The 16,711-nt window shown below is 35.2% G+C and overlaps 1 protein-coding gene across 1 annotated transcript in view; it reads right to left on the reverse strand.

The window, feature by feature from the left end:
- Window positions 1-16,711, reverse strand: part of LOC135084484 (irregular chiasm C-roughest protein) — a 144,373-nt gene that overhangs the window by 113,480 nt on the left and 14,182 nt on the right. The gene's annotated exons all lie outside the window — the stretch shown is intronic.

A 16,711-nucleotide genomic window follows, 5' to 3' on the forward strand; every position in this document is an offset into this window, starting at 1 on the left:
CTTTGGCATTTGGCTGAAACTATAAATGTGCTACGTCCTTTATAGCTCCAATAAAAAGTTCGTTCCCAAACTCATCTCTGAGTTCGGTTCTGTCTTCTCAAGTTATTCTGTACAAATCCTTAATTACGCCTAACGAGACAACTTTATGCAAATGAATTTAAACGAAAGCTTAAAGCTTCACGTTTGACATGCAAAAGCGTAAACAGGCGAACTTCTTAAGTGTTTTGAATAATTGTTTACGTTCGTTTATGGTAAGAATGTGTGTCGAATGTTTGGAGGCGTCTTGTTTTTAGGAGTAACATTTTATTGACCTGCTTTTGACCGTGGTTTTGCTCGTGTAAATTTCGGTCGGAAATAAATTATAATTATTATCTTATTTGCTATTTACCGAATCAAACTCCCAAGTACAGTCAGCGTGAAATAGTTCGTGACACCCAAATTATCCGATAAGTTCGCAACACGTCTTTGTTACAATGAGGGCTATCGTTTTAGCGCTCACCAGTTAGCGCCACTGTAGAGTAAGGTCCTGTCACTTGCTAGTCGCGAAGACAGTGGCACCAACTGGTGAGCGCTAAAGTGGTAGGAGGACTATCGCATTTGCACTCGTCAAGATGGCGCCACTGTAGAGTAAGGTCCTGTCAACCGCCAGGGGTGCCAACTGTTAAGTATAAAAACGATAGCCCTCATTGGAATAAGGTTGTGTTGTCAACTGTTTATTTTCTACAAAAAGTATTTAAAAAGGGCTTTTACACGTCCCAGTATTATTATTTTTTAACCTCTGAAAGAGAAAGTGCTTTTTTTCGAAAATTTCAACCCATTTCATCCTCTTAAAGTTTATTTTTTTTACGTCAAAAGTACTCGTACTTAAACACGTTCAAAATACATAAGTTTCGTAATGTTTTGTACAGATTTGAACATGTATTTTTTATAATATTGACCATATTGTGTAATGTGCAATAAAAATAATATGTATTTTCTAAAATGCCACCCAAAAGACTTGATTTATTTGTGGACAAATCCGGCAGTAACCAATAACGTATTATTAGAATTATCGAATTCACAGATTAGTCTCTAAAAAAGACATAAATTACAAAGAAGGAAATTGCTAGATGACATAAATATACAGGCTGTCCCAAAAAGTAGTCTCACGCCGAAGCCCAGAGGTAGAGCATTGGCACTATTATTACTTGACACTGCTTTTTGGGACACCCTGTATACAAAGACATAAAGATTGCGAAGTGTTATAGTTACACTTTATTGTTTTATGTAGGCGTTGATTTACACATATACCTACGTAATCATATAATTAATTCCGTTAAACAATAAAAAATATGTACCTACTTTTATTTACGGATACAAAAAGAAAGGCTACAAAAGCGTTTATGGGTTTCTTTTAAATTAAATTACAAATGCGTAGTAAAATTTGTTCTACGACGACTAGCGTATGAAATACAGTCAGAGTCAAATAGTTCGAGAACCCAAAGTAGCCAAAAAGCTCGCAACACGTCTTTGTTACAATGAGGGCTATCGTTTTTATACTTAACAGTTGGCACCCCTGGCGATTGACAGGACCTTACTCTACAGTGGCGCCATCTTGATGAGTGCAAATGCGATAGTCCTCCTACCACTTTAGCGCTCACCAGTTGGTGCCACTGTCTTCGCTACTAGCAAGTGACAGGACCTTACTCTACAGTGGCGCTAACTGGTGAGCGCTAAAACGATAGCCCTCATTGAAAAGGTGGTGTTGTCAACTTTTTGGCCACTTTGAGTGACGAACTATTTGAGAGTGACTGTACATCAATTATAAACTTACAACGAATGTCATGGTCAATTGATTTTTTAACTTATGTAGAAGAAACGAAGTCCAAATTCATTTATATCGTCTAAGCAGGTTGACTTTCTTTCGATTGTTACATTATTTTGAATGTAGAGTTCACATTTTATGTCTTTATTTGAGTACGTAATTGTTCTCACACATGCACCGAACTGTGGACAGTGAATGTGTCATACGTCTGCGAACGCTCGCGAGCCAAATTCGGTTCGCGTGCGAACTTTAGTAACCAGTAATGTACCTACTCTCTTCATCCAAACTGAGTGATTATCTTTTAATAATTGTAATTTTTAGAAATAATTAAATTTAACCACTCCGATGATGATGTCTTACATCCTGGGAGGATAAGTAGTGGCGTTTCATCCGCCTTTTGACACATCTTATGCATCCTTATTTCTAGTTACATGTAACACTCCATTTTATTATGTACAGTGCTATTTTTATTAACTACTATCAAAGAAATACACCTATTTTTCGCAATTATCAAATTATCATATACTCCCACTTTAGGTTAATGAATAACGTATTAATGATTAAATTAAAAATGAAAACCGATACCTTTTTAAGACCATAATTGCGTGTAAGTAATGCATTATTGAATAAGCCGTTTAAAAATAAGAAATTTTTAACTTTGCATATTTTTTAACGAGATTATTGTTCATTATCATTTGTACTCGGGTTTTTTGCCGGAGGTCCCCATGTTCTTGCATAAAATTAGTAAGGAACATTACCCTCCTATTCTTCTGTTGGATAAAATTTCTCATCAAGACGGGTCTTTATTGTACTCGTATTATACAAAAGAAAATATTATGATAGTCACTTTAGATGTTATTGAAGAGATTTTTGTGTGAATTTAAATAATCTTAATAATGACCATCATGCCTAAATAAGTCTTAGGCTGAGTTTCACCACCTAACTTTAACGGTAACTATAACGATAACCAGTGCTTTTTGTATGGAGTTTGACAGAATTTTGACGTTTGTTTTAAAATTAAAGTAAGATGGTGCAACCCAGCCTCAAAGATAATTTTGACCACCATTCTAATGGTTTTTAGTGGCAATTTTTTTTAATGATTTTAGTAAGAAATAAAACTTTTGATAAGAATAATAAATCAATATTGACTATCATATTTACGCGACGGTCTTTCTATGCCACGTCAATACAGACGCATCCGCGGGCAAAAACTAGTTATTCCTAGTAAGCTATGATCTAATTTACAAGGCATTTCTTATAATAAAACCTAACCCATGAATTTCGCCATAATCTACCCACTCTCGCGAAATTTGTCGACTACTAGCCGAATACGCACGACCACATAATCGAAAAACGATATACTACGGGAACGTGTACGGTACCCTTAACCCATAGATCAAGCAAACCAGCCTTTATTACCTCAGCCTAAGTTACAATTTCCCATAAAACGCGTATCGCAAAAACTATAACATAAATTTTGTTTTTATATATATTTTTACGTACGCGTATTTTGCCCAGAATGGGTACACTGTAACTCATATAAACGGGCTATAACTGTCGAAGAGGCTAAAACTATGTGTTGGGCATACGCCCTTGTTTTTTTATTTTGATTAGTAAGGAAACGCCTTTAGAATACTTCATTAACATCGTTAAGTATTTTCCCGTTCGTTCGTTCATTCGTCTCAGCCAAATGACGTCCACTGCTAGACAAAGGCCTCCCCCAAGGTTTTCCACAATGAACGGTCCTGCGCCGCCCGCATCCAGGCTCTTCCCGCGACCTTTACCAGATCGTCGGTCCCCCTAGTAGGAGGCCTGCCCACGATACGTCTACGTATTTCTCTCGAAAATTTCGTCACATAATATCATCATGAATATTTCAAACAAAATTAGTCAGAAAGATGCTAACAGGCTATCGGGGATTTCTTCCTAGTTAAATTTTTTTACTAAGAAGATTGCACTGTCTAATTGCCTATAATTATTAGGGCTTGTTCCCGTTTTTTGCAGGAACTGTTTTTTGAAGGATGCTATTTAATAGTATTACGTGTTTTATTATAAACGTTCAAATGAACATCCCGATTGCAGTGTCCTACAAAAACATAAAATAAAACATAAAATATATGTATTCACATAACAATTCGGTTTTGGGCACCTACCAACCCTGCAAAACTGTATTGCCGTGGGAACAAACCCTTACTTGGAATTAATAACATGCAAATAACGTTTTAAAACGTATTGACACTAAGACAATTTATTGCTTCCCCATATTTTATACTTCAAGCTTGACTTATCTAACTTTTATCATTGATTTTAAGATAGCCGATAAGATATCGATAAACGATACCCAAAGGAAATAGATCCAGTTTTGTCGCGTCAAGTTCAGTGTCAAATTTCATAAATTCTTTATCATAAATCAACGGTAACCTGTCGCTCCTCAAAATAAATATTTTCGCCGACCGGTCTCTACATGATAGAGCTTGATTCGGTAGGCTTTTAAAGTTTAAAACTCAATTTAGGTAGTAACTCACTCAAACAACTGTCACCATCCTAGACTGCATCTCACTTAACCTTTAACTATGGACGTGAAAAAATAATCACACTCCCATGGACGTCGGGTCTCACAGACCCCTATCTAACATTCTTCTTATTTTCATATCTGAATCAATTTGAATTTATTAAAGAGTTGATATATATCTAATAACTATTAATAAAGGATTTAGTAGTAAATGTAATCAAATTTTAACCATCATTTCATTATTTTTTTGCAAATTTAAAAAACTTTGACATTTTTCAGTGTAAATTGACTTGCCATCACATATAGGCTCCTTGATTACAGTCGATCATTAATAAATGAAAGTAATATTTTTGTCTTTGCTAATTAATAACCATGTAACATAAAACATGAACAGAATTTCTGAAGAACATAAAATTAATATTTTGACAAGTGTTAAAGTTACTAAAATTATACACAGTGGCCTAGAACACTAAAGATAAATTATTTCTATAGGCATGTGTTATCTTTCTTTGAGAGCTTTAGTAGGCAAAATGTACACCATTCAGAATCGGAATCTGCAGCAATGGTGAATTCTAAGACATCTAAACTCAAAGCAGAATCGTCTACAAGTAATACCTTACTCCTGAAATGTTCTTTAGATAGTTGGGCTAATAATATAGCTGATGTACTCAGATACTTTCTGCCATTATGTATTCTTAAACTAGAACAATTTACTTAAGATTATAATAATATAATATAAAAAAATATAGTTGACAAGTCACATCCATACAAGTATGTTTGTATGGAAATTATAGTCATCGGGTCTCCCAGACCCAGACATAATTTTAAATGGTTATTACTCACGTAATAAGTGCCGGAAGACGCGATTTTATGCCTGCTCGGTCCAAACACAGTTAAAACTGAAGCTACTGAGATGGTCGAGAGCAGCACGTGGCGGGAAGGTATTTAAACCGAGAAATCGGAAAGGGGGGTGGGCCACTGAGACCCGACGTCCATAGTTAAAGGTTAACACCAGGTGGGATTGCGGTCAAATACCTGCCTTGTCTAGCATAAAAAAACGAAGTTTTTTGCATCGAAAGAGTGCCTCATATAAATTCCAAAATTCTAGACAAAATTAAATCTAGGTAGGAAAACTATCGTGTCACAGTGTTTGTAACAAAACTCCTCCGAAACGGTTAGACCGATTTTTATGTTTGTGTTTATTCAATAGGTCTGAGAACAGGGCGTAATCTATGGGTATGAAGCCCCTAGGTGCAAAACAACGACAGCTAGTAATTTATAAAGAAGTGCGTTGTGAAAATAATAAGTTACCTTCATCACGCTTAGGTAGTTTCATTCATCACAGCATTTTTTTCAATTTGACATAAGTAATGGAATCAAGTCATAATTTTAACAGGTATGTTGTAAGTGACACTACTGAGTTCACCCTCTATTATAACCTGAGAAATGTTAGCGGATGCAAATAGTAATAAATTAGTTAGTGTTTTTAAAACTAACGTATTTTAACATTTATTGCCTTAATCGTTGTCAATAATAATAAACATGTCGAGGCGTTACTCAAAACGCCTATTAAGTTGTGATTGATTTTGCTATAATATGTTAAAATATTAACTTTTTTCGGGACGTTTATGAAATTTTCGGAGGAAGACTGATTGAAGAACATCCTTGTATTATTTTCCGTATAAATATTTTCGTAAAGGTAGCAGGAAGGTGATGGAAGCAGGCCGCTACCAACCGGCCATTATGGAAATCATTGGGGAGGCTTATGTTCAGCAGTGGACGTCCTGTGGCTGAAATGATGATGATGATGACTCAAAAATAAATTATTGACACCTTAGTCACCAAAATCAAAAGGGGATTTAACAAAACAACCATGAATGCAAATATTTAACTTTACCATATTCGGACAAAAATAAAACAACTGCATCAACGTAACTACATTTCGTGCAAATTAATTTAAAATTTCCAATGACTAATAAAATAACTTGAAAACAAAATACATGTCCTTATAAGGTGTAATAAAGTTTAAAATTGATTGCCGCATTTCTTTCGAACAGGTTTCAACCAAAGATATGGTTAAAATCTGCGTAGGCGCAAATACTGTGTCATAAATATTTATCTCGACTTTTTCTTTTTATTTCGACTCGCTCGTGAATCATTCTACTGCAATTTCGGCAGATTCAAAAGATTTGTCAACCTGGATATGTTATTTTATGTCATTTTTATGCGCGTCATATAACTTGGCCTACGCGCTGCCATGCGCGGTTTGAATAACAATAAATTATGTAACGTAATAACGCAGATGTAGAGTAAGTGGTCGGTTACACAAGGTGGACCGACGACCACATAAAGATAGCAGGATGGCACTGGATGCCAAAGGTTGTCTCTCTTTAAAGAACATAAAAACTTCTTACTTTTCCAGAATCAGTTCAACTTATTTAGTAATAAGAACAATCAGTTCAGGTGGCGATTCTTGGATGGCTCAGACTTGGAGTGCAAGTGCGGTTCAGTCGACGACACATTCTGTCGTGCCCTGCGTGCCCAAACAACTGCACGCAGGAAGATTATTTTAATGAATACTACTGACAAAGCCACTCTTGTGGCGAAGTTTTGGGCTGACACTGTGTAGGTTTGTTGTCGACACGACAAGAAAAAGAAGTTCAACTTATGTTCAGTCAACGAAAAAGGGTTAAAAGGGACAGGGGAGAAGTACTATAAAAGTTTATCAAAACAGAAAATCACTAACATAATAAAGTGTTTCAGTTTTCTCCTTTACTCCGTATACACCATAATTGGTTTCATATCCGACACCATAAAGTGTACCGCAAATTACTTTCTATATGGCCATCTTATTATGCTTTCTAGACGGTGGCCTACATAAATGTCTTTATGGGTACCAGGTAAAGTGAAAACACCTACATCTAGGCACTTGTGGTACTTGTATAAGTTGAGTGCAAAAGCTAACCCACCAAGCAATTAAAGTAAGTACAATCTATTTACTAATTTGAATACCTCACAGATGGAGGTTTCCGGCGACTGGGACCGCAATTAACTAGGACCGCGGTCCCAGTCGCCGGATCCATAAAAAAATAATAATTTTCTTCCGGCGACTGGGACCACTCATAGATAACTTAAAAGAAAATATTATTCAATCTAAAATTGGTACAGTACTAAAATCCATGAGTGGTCCCAGTCGCCGGAAGAAAATTATTTATTTTTTACGCATCCGGCGACTGGGACCGCGGTCCCAGTTAATTGCGGTCCCAGTTGACGGAATCCTCAACAGATGGCGCTGTGCTTCGTTATTTCGCGCATATTTTTGGTTCGGCCTTTTTAACTAAATTGTAATTAATATGAAACCACCAGGTTCAGAAGGAAGAATCATTTATCATCAGGTTACTGGGTTGCCATAATGTTTGCTCTTTATGTTAATTTTTATCATTCTATTTCTAGTACCAAATAAAATTATTCTTTCTTTCTTTCTTGATTAAAATCAAATCATTTTATCTCCATCATTTTGACATATTTTCATTAATTCAAAAATGTCTATTTTAATGTTCTAATAACCCAAGTACAAAAAGCCACATTTTTCTGCTAAATATTAGCTCTATGCAAATTCTTTTATCGCGATTATGAGCCTTATCTCGTGGTGATAAGGTTAAATGTCCAAAGGTCTTGTTTACTCGCCCTTCATATCCGGAACTGATTGCCATGGGTATTTGCTTATAAGGCAAATTTTTCTCTGCCTCTTTGTTAGAGATCCCTACTGCTTATTAAAAACGGGGTCACATGATTTAACCTTTCAATATCTAAGGTTATTTGACACAATAACCCACGTTGGTCTGTCAGACCAAAATTCCTAGATAAAATTATTTTGCCATACGTATTTTTTTAGAAACACACATTTTTGAGGTAGAAGCACAAGCACAAGGCGTAAAAAATACATCGTAAAGTTTACTCTATTTTATACCGTTTATAAAATTAGAAGTCTCCAATTTCGCAGTCTGCTAAAGTGATTGTTTACCTATTTAAAAATGTGTACTAATTATATTCCTTCAAAATCAACTTAACTTTCAGGTTTTCATCTTTGAATGACTTCTAAGCTTTATAAAGCTATCACTTGATTATTTTTTTCAATCAAATTAAAAAATATGTTTTTGCAAAAATATGTCACTTACACCATCGGTCTGACAGGCCGATTGATATCCTGTTCGCTCCGCACGAACTGTTATGCACACTTAAATGAATCCATGAATTATTCAGCCAACAGAGAGCCCAATCGTCAACATTTTTTTGAATAAAAAATACAGTGGAAATGTAATTCGTCGGTCTGACAGACCAAAGCGCGAGCATAAAAAGATTTGTGTGACCTTTTGGAAAATTATAATGATTATGAATAAGTTAAGTGGGACTGTGGTATTGTTACTTAAGTATTTAAGAGGGAATGGTAATTAACGGTAACGTCAAAGGCTTGTAACGTGAAAGTTTTAAATTCAAATTGAATTGCAAAAAAATGACTGAATAAGGTTTGATTCGCATACAATGATATTATATAAAAACAAAAGCAGATATGTTATAAGCGTTCGCGCTGTGAATACTCAAATACGTCCCAATTGGGACGTCTTGTGTTTAGTCTTCGTGTGGCCTGCGTCGTGCGCAATCGCGTGCGTACCACACCGTAAGTTCCTGTTCTTACCAAAATAAATAAAAAATGCCATCGTGTGTGTTTCGAAAGTGTACCAATTATGACTCTAAAGTAAACAAAATACAAGGGATCTCTTACCACATGTGATTATGCAAAATTATTTAGTATTTATATTTTCAATTATTTATGCAAACAATCAAGACGCCATGCGCCATGTTCAAGTTAAGAAAGAGAAAGCGATCTTGTTTTGACGTTAGAGCGATAAGGATGCGTGCGCTGCGGACATAGATTAGTTAGTGCAGAATCGTTAAAACTATAGCTATCTCTTTCATTTGCGTGCTATTTCGTATCTTTTGTTTCACTTATCAGTTACATTTGTCAATGTGTGCAATTTGGAATAGCTCGGCACGGATTAAAATCGTAATTTCTATGAACGTAACATATCTATAGTTCTATAATATCATTGTTCGCATAGTTTAAAGTTTGTATAAAAGCTTCCAGAGTTAACCTCTCTATAAAGTTAAAACTTATGTATACAATGAAAATCTCACAAAGTATAAGATTAAATATGTTTAAGTTTAAGCGCGTGAGTATTATTTGGTTAATTAAAATTATTACAATAAGTAAAATTATTAATTGATTGATTTTATTAATTTTTTACTCAAAGTCAGAGAAAATCCCCTCTTTATTTTTAGCCAGTTTCTATGGTATGATTAATTTAGTTTTCGCTTTTGAAATCCCTTTTTTAAGCAAATTTATGAATAACATTAGTTTTCTATGACACTATTGAACAACCTTTTTAAATTAAATTATTCATACGGAATCCTAAGAGCTAAATCTTGTTCGCACTTGTCCGTTTTTTCATTTCGAATTCGGAATACCTCGTTGCGAAATCCGCCGTGCGAGTGTAAAGCTGACTGCACACTGGAACACAATCACGTGATATTTCGCATGAAAAAACACGATTGAATTAAGTATAAAAGAGCTTGTACGCAAATAGATTCTTTACAAGATTGTTTTGACGTTATTTGATTAAATTTGGTCTTTGGATAATGCAAAGAATAGATTTATTTTTAGACTTTAAATTAGATTTTGCGAAGGTAAACAATTTTCTTTTATTGATGAAACCCCTCTTTTTAAAATTTTTCTTTCTTAAGAATGCTCAATAAAGTCGGATTTTTTTTGTTATATCGCTATACTCACAGTTTGTTTTTGCAGTATAGTTCTTCAGTAAGAGTGATATTTAAACAAAAATACAAAAACTTTGAACCTTAGAGTAAAACTAACTTATACTATAATTAATAACTTGTATAACGACAAGTTTATCTTAATATTAAATGTCAACACAATATCAATTACACCCACCATTAATTTCATTGTTAAACTATTACTTAACCGATGCTAACTGTGTAATGATGCCGACGCGTCACGTACCTATTACCTTAATGAGCTGTGACAAGTATCACATGACACGGTGTACGGCCGCCTTTATGAGGTTTCGAGAGAAAACACATCCCGTCCGCCTACGCTTGTAGGATTGGGGACGGCGGTTTTGGGGTAGTGTTGGGGTAGTGTCGATAAAAATATCGATAAATGTTTGCTTTCAAGTTTAATTCACTTCTATTTTGATCCATTTTATGCGTATTACCTTACTTGTAACTTTATGCGTTACATTTTTCTGTCCTGTTTTCAGACTTCAGTAAAATTAGCTACCACTAAATTACCATTAAAATTAGTTACTAAATAATTAAATAGTAATGTTATTTTTTCTACTGTTGGAATATTTTAAGTAGAATTAATTAAAATATTCCGTAAGTCGTAGGTCTGTACCTACTTTATTATGACAATAATTACTTAAGGCATAACAAAATCAACGGGAACGCAATTCAGTTTTAGTTTCATTGTTTGTAATATCATGAGAAAATGGTATCATCTTACACCATACGTCACAACGTGTGTACCACTCTAAACATTCGTTATAAGCGCCTTTGGTTATTCTGTGTTGAGTTTATGAAGCAACAAATGGTTGCGAAACATCGATAACAACATATTTTTCCCAACACTAGCCGGCGGCTTTGAACATACCACGAGTATATTAGCCCAAAGAAATTGTTTAAAACTGAGCTTTTATTTTGTATCGAAATATGTTTTAATGTCGTAATAGAGAAGTTTTTGTTACGCCTTCGGTAAGTAATAAACCTACGCAGTGATTTACTATATCCCAACTATCCCAACTAATATTATAAATGCGAAAGTAACTCTGTCTGTCTGTCTGTCTGTCTGTCTGTCTGTTACGCTTTCCCGCTTAAACCTCGCAACCGATTTTGATGAAATTTGGCATAGAGATAGTTTGAGTCCCGGGAAAGAACATAGGATAGTTTTTATCCCGGTTTTTGAAACAGGGACGCGCGCGATAAAGTTTTTCTGTGACAGACAAAATTCCACGCGGGCGAAGCCGCGGGCGGAAAGCTAGTTATACTTATAAATAGCAGTAATGTTCTATAGCTTCTTTATACGAGTAGAGATTGTTAGAATATTTTATTCTAGCTTTCCGCCCGCGGCTTCGTCCGCGTGGAATTTTGTCTGTCACAGAAAAACTTTATCCCGCGCGTCCCAGTTTCAAAAACCGGGATAAAAACTATAATTTGTCCTTTCCCGGGACTCAAACTATCTCTATGCCAAATTTCATCAAAATCGGTTATGTCGTTTAGGCGTGAAAGCGAGACACACAGAGTTACTTTCGCATTTATAATATTAGTATAGATAGAGTATAGATGTAGCACAATAAGGGCTCCGGATACATTGAACGACTTTATTTATTACTTCAAGGTAAATCAGGACTATTCCCACCTCTCATCTATTCGCAACTCCTGTGTAGCCAGGACCTACAGCTTGACCGCCAATATAAATCCAACCAGTGAAGGTCAAGTTTGTCCCAGGGAAAGCTAAACTGGCATTGGACCCGCAACAAAATTAATCAGAAGAACTTGATCAAGGCGAAAGTAAATAGGCACTTACAGGGTAGGTACTTATTGTATCATCCTAGACTTCATCTCACTTAACATCAGGTGTGATTGGCAGTCATATTATACCTACTTTTTGTGTTGCATAAAAATGCGTAGCACATGATATAATAGCTTACTAATTTATTTAAAACTTTGTTGCACATAACATAAGCCGAACTTAGTGCCATTATGGCATTTTATTCCAGTCGCCTTTTCCGTCAAGCAGTTTTACTCTATTATTAAAAGAAGGCAAAGTAGTTTTAAATGTGTTGTTTAGTACTTAATGTTGTTAATGTTATGACTTTTATTACAATAATATTGTATTTCGTATGACATAATTTGTTTTAGATTCCCATAAGATTCCTCCCAGTATCACATTTCTATGGGAACCGGACGCTAAAGTTTAATATTATGAGTTTTCATAGTAACACTTACCATGAGTATGTTTGAATAGACTATTGATAAAAGCGTAGAAGCGTTTTGTATTTGTTGAATTATTATGAACCCGCCCGTTTGGAATTTTATCTGTCACAGAAAAACTTTCTGATGTTATTTCCCGGGACTCAAACTATCTCTATGCCAAATTTCATCAAAATCGGTTCAGTGGTTTAGGCGTGAAAGCAAGACAGACAGACGGACAGACAGAGTTACTTTCGCATTTATAATATTAGTAATAGTATAGATTAGTATAGATAGATGTATAGATACAACCTGCTCGAGTTAATTGCGCACCTGGCAGCCGTGACGTCACATCGACGTTCTGTTTCGAACGAGGCGAACGCGGAAGGTGTGCGGGTAAGTCGGATGGAGAGTCGCATTCCAGCGAGGTGAGCAGTTAGCTCGATTAGGTTGTAAGTTTCTTAGTTGTAAGATTGACGGTCATCAGTTGAATACAGAAGCACTTTATGTACTTTTAAAAAGTGTTTCTTGTGTTCATAATTTATTTAAAAAGCTTAAAATATTAAACCCAAGTTCCTATAAGTGTTTATAGGAACTTGGGTTTAATATTTTACTCTATAGACTTCGGTCATGCTATTTCAAATAAAAATTAGTAATTTTACAAGTACGTACCTAATTACTTTACGAGAAAAGTATCTTATGATTAGGAATTCCAAGAAATGTAAATATGAGACTCAAAGTTGAGGTAAAAGTTTTTAGAGGAATGGTATTTCTGCGAAAAACCCATTACGACTATTCCACTCCGACAAAAATCAATTTAGACTTATACGAGAGTAGCAATTTATCGAAGAACTAGCTGTGCCCGCGACTTCGTACGCGGAAAAATATATTGAAAAATATTTCCCGTTTTTGCAACGTTTTTCTTTAACTGCTCTTTTATTGGCTGTAGGGTGACTTTATATAGCCTAAAGACTTTCTCGATAAATGGGCTATCCAACACAAAACTATTTTTTTTTCAAATCGGACGAGTAGTTCTTGAGATTAGTGCGTTCAAACAAACTAACTCTTCAGCTTCATAATATTGGTATAATTGTAGATTAGTATAAATATTCAATTTAACTGTAATGCTCTATACAGGACCACTAGATAAGTATAACAACAATGTTTAACAGCATTATTGGGTTCTGGCAGTTGGAGGTAAAATAGTCAGTTATTCTGTGATTGAGGATTCCGAGTGAAGCTCGCTTCCACCTTCGGCCTGATCATCACTTTCCATCAGGTGAGATGCAGGCCAAGAGCATCCTCGTTGTGGATAAAAAACACATTAATGTATTAATTTCTATGATTCGTTCGTTCACCAGATTGATATCGTAAATTGAAAACATTGTTGTAACTTTATGTACTGATAAAATATTAATATGTTTACGCGTTTAATGTATTGCTTACTGGAAAATGTAAAGCGCTATTTGTGTAATGTAAATAGGTATTTATTATCTTTATTTATTATATTATTTATTTACTTACTGCTGAAGTTATCCTACTAAGTTAACTTTTAAATCATAGTATAATGGACAAACGGGGCTCTTAATTATATTTCTTTTAGATAAAGTCAAATCTGCTAACTAAACACTGAACAAATTAATAAAAAAATAATTTTAACCTATACCGTTTGGTAAATCACACCCAGAACTAAACACAAGAAAACCATCTCTCAACTTTAGAATTCATATTTTTAGCGTTGCATTTTTTTATTAACCAGTTCCCCGCCATTAATTTTGGTCAGCGCTAAAACACAATATTCGCGCACATAATTGCGCCTTAAAGCATACCTTTAACCCTTTACGTGACCGATAAGCCGGTTCAGGTTACCTCGAGTTATGAAGCCATTATGTTGATAAGAGCAACACTTGGCCAGCTAAATAGTTATACTGCAACGAACACAATGCGCCAATGTGTCGAGTTGATTTACTCGAGTGCAAGGTAAACTTGTAATTGCTGAAGTTTATCGAAAATTGCAGTAATTTACACGTTGACTATTGACAATAATAAAGCTGTGCAGTGCACCTTGTGGGTATAAATTGACGTAGGAAAAAATTTACACACAATAAATGCTAAACAAAATGTTGAGAAAAGTGGACAAAATCATTCTTGTAATAAAATAGTTAAATCGTACATTTCCACAATTTTATTTTGGCCACCTATGTAAAAATCTAATCATTTTATTAGAGTAGTTGTTAATTGATTAGACACACTCATGGAGCTAAATTGCAACGAAAGAATTTGTAGCTAAAAAAAAACGGAGTTTTCTGTATTTTTTTTTTATTTGAGAGTATGACAATGACATTATGCCTCATTTCTACACATAAAACGTCACGCCACGGTGACAGCTATCAAATCACTGTGTAACAAAGCCCTGTAGAAAGGTCATTAATCACTTACGCAGTAAAATCTGTATTTCCATAAAACAGTAGCGGCTATTAACTCCGATAGCAAAGTGACGATATGATTTAAATGCAAACAAGAATTTCCCACTAACTACATATACAGGGTGTTAGGTAAATGGGTATATGAGCCGACACTAGCCCATGTTAGCGTGGACATATAAATGGTATGGTGAAGTCAGAATTTTGGTATTATAATTTTATATTTTTTAATTTTCATACAAAATAAATTTTATAAAAACCGATTTGTATGAAAATAAAAATAATTAAAATGAAGATATCAATTTTCTGACTTCACCATACCATTTATATGCCCATGTTAACATGGGCTAGTGTCGGCTCATATACCCATTTACCTAACACCCTGTATATTTCCCACTAACTTGATTTATGACATTCTAGGAAAGCGCCAGAGGTAGGAACTACCGTGAACTTTTCATTGTGCGGCGCTCAAAAGGTTAAGAGCAAATCAGCTAGATTTATTTAGCAAAAATTGTACCTATTCTAATTTATTTTAGAGTCCGATTCTATTCTTGCAATTCAAGAAGGCGAGTAAGTTTTACATTTTTGGTGGCTCGCTACTGTTCGTTTTTCAAAAGTTTTGATAGACATCACTATCGTTATGTGCATGCACACGTACACACACAAGTAAAGCTCACTCGCCTTCGTGAGTTGCAAGAACTAATAATATTACATAAGATTCTACAGACCGTCATAAGGTAAACTCTTAACTATTATTGAGTAGTGCTTCACTGAGCTGTTCAACACCCTTACCGCGAAAAATCCGTATTAAAATACCGAAGCCCTGCACAAATTGTAGTTTTTGTACTAAATACAAATATTGAGAATATTCCAGGGTTTAAAAGGCGATTAATACGTGGAAGTTTGTTTTCCATTAATGGCGGATTATTTTTGAATCATTGCATTTCATTTGATTTGTCTTTATGAAAAATAATTTGGAATCGAAAACCATTAATATAAAAAGAGATGCTTTTTTAAAATTGTTTTAGAATTCTATTTTGACAAAGGTGACTGAGTTTTTTCCGGGACTTTTTCTCAGCACCGGCCCATAATGTTTTCCCGAAGTGGTGGTGGGCAAGCTATATTTTGGGACGTGTAAAAACGCTTTTGCAAAGAAACAATGAGTTTTTTTTGCCTTTTTTGACACTCCGTTTTATGCAGGAAGTGTTTTTACAGAATCCCGTTTTGTAGTATCCCATTTTGCAGGGTCCCGCAAAAAACCGAATAAACCCATACACACCCTTTATAGAAAAACGGCTGATACACAACTGTTATATTCCATACAAACTTTTATTGTACAATTTAAACGCCACATTTCCACCAAACAAACGTTCGACTTTCAGAGTTTAAATTAGAACTTCAAAATCTAATTTATTCAAACTCGGACCCACAATCTAAACTTTGGGGATGGCTCTCAAAAACTGGTAACAGACGAAACTTGGCTCTACTAAGGTTTGGGAAGTTTCGCTACGTCCCGTAAAGGTACTACCGTTTACTTTGTAATATAATTAATTATTATTTAAATAGTATCACAAGACGTCTCAAAACTGTTTGAAACGGTCTTAACGTCATCATCATCATCATTTCAGCCATAGGACGTCCACTGCTGAACATAGGCCTCCCCCAATGACTTCCACATCGCACGGTTGGTAACGGCCTGCGTCCAGCGCCTTCCTGCTACCTTTATCAGGTCGTCGGTCGACCTTATGGGTGGACGTCCCACGCTGCGTTTTCCGGTACGCGGCCTCCACTCCAGAACCTTGCTCCCCCATCGGCCGTCAGTTCTGTGTACTATGTGCCCTGGCCATTGCCACTTCAGCTTGCTAATCCTTAACGTGCTTTGTCATTATTATAGATTAGTCAGATATTATTAAATCGACGAAA

The sequence above is a fragment of the Ostrinia nubilalis genome, chromosome 26 (assembly GCF_963855985.1).
Source record: "Ostrinia nubilalis chromosome 26, ilOstNubi1.1, whole genome shotgun sequence".
Taxonomy (NCBI): Eukaryota; Metazoa; Arthropoda; class Insecta; order Lepidoptera; family Crambidae; genus Ostrinia; species Ostrinia nubilalis.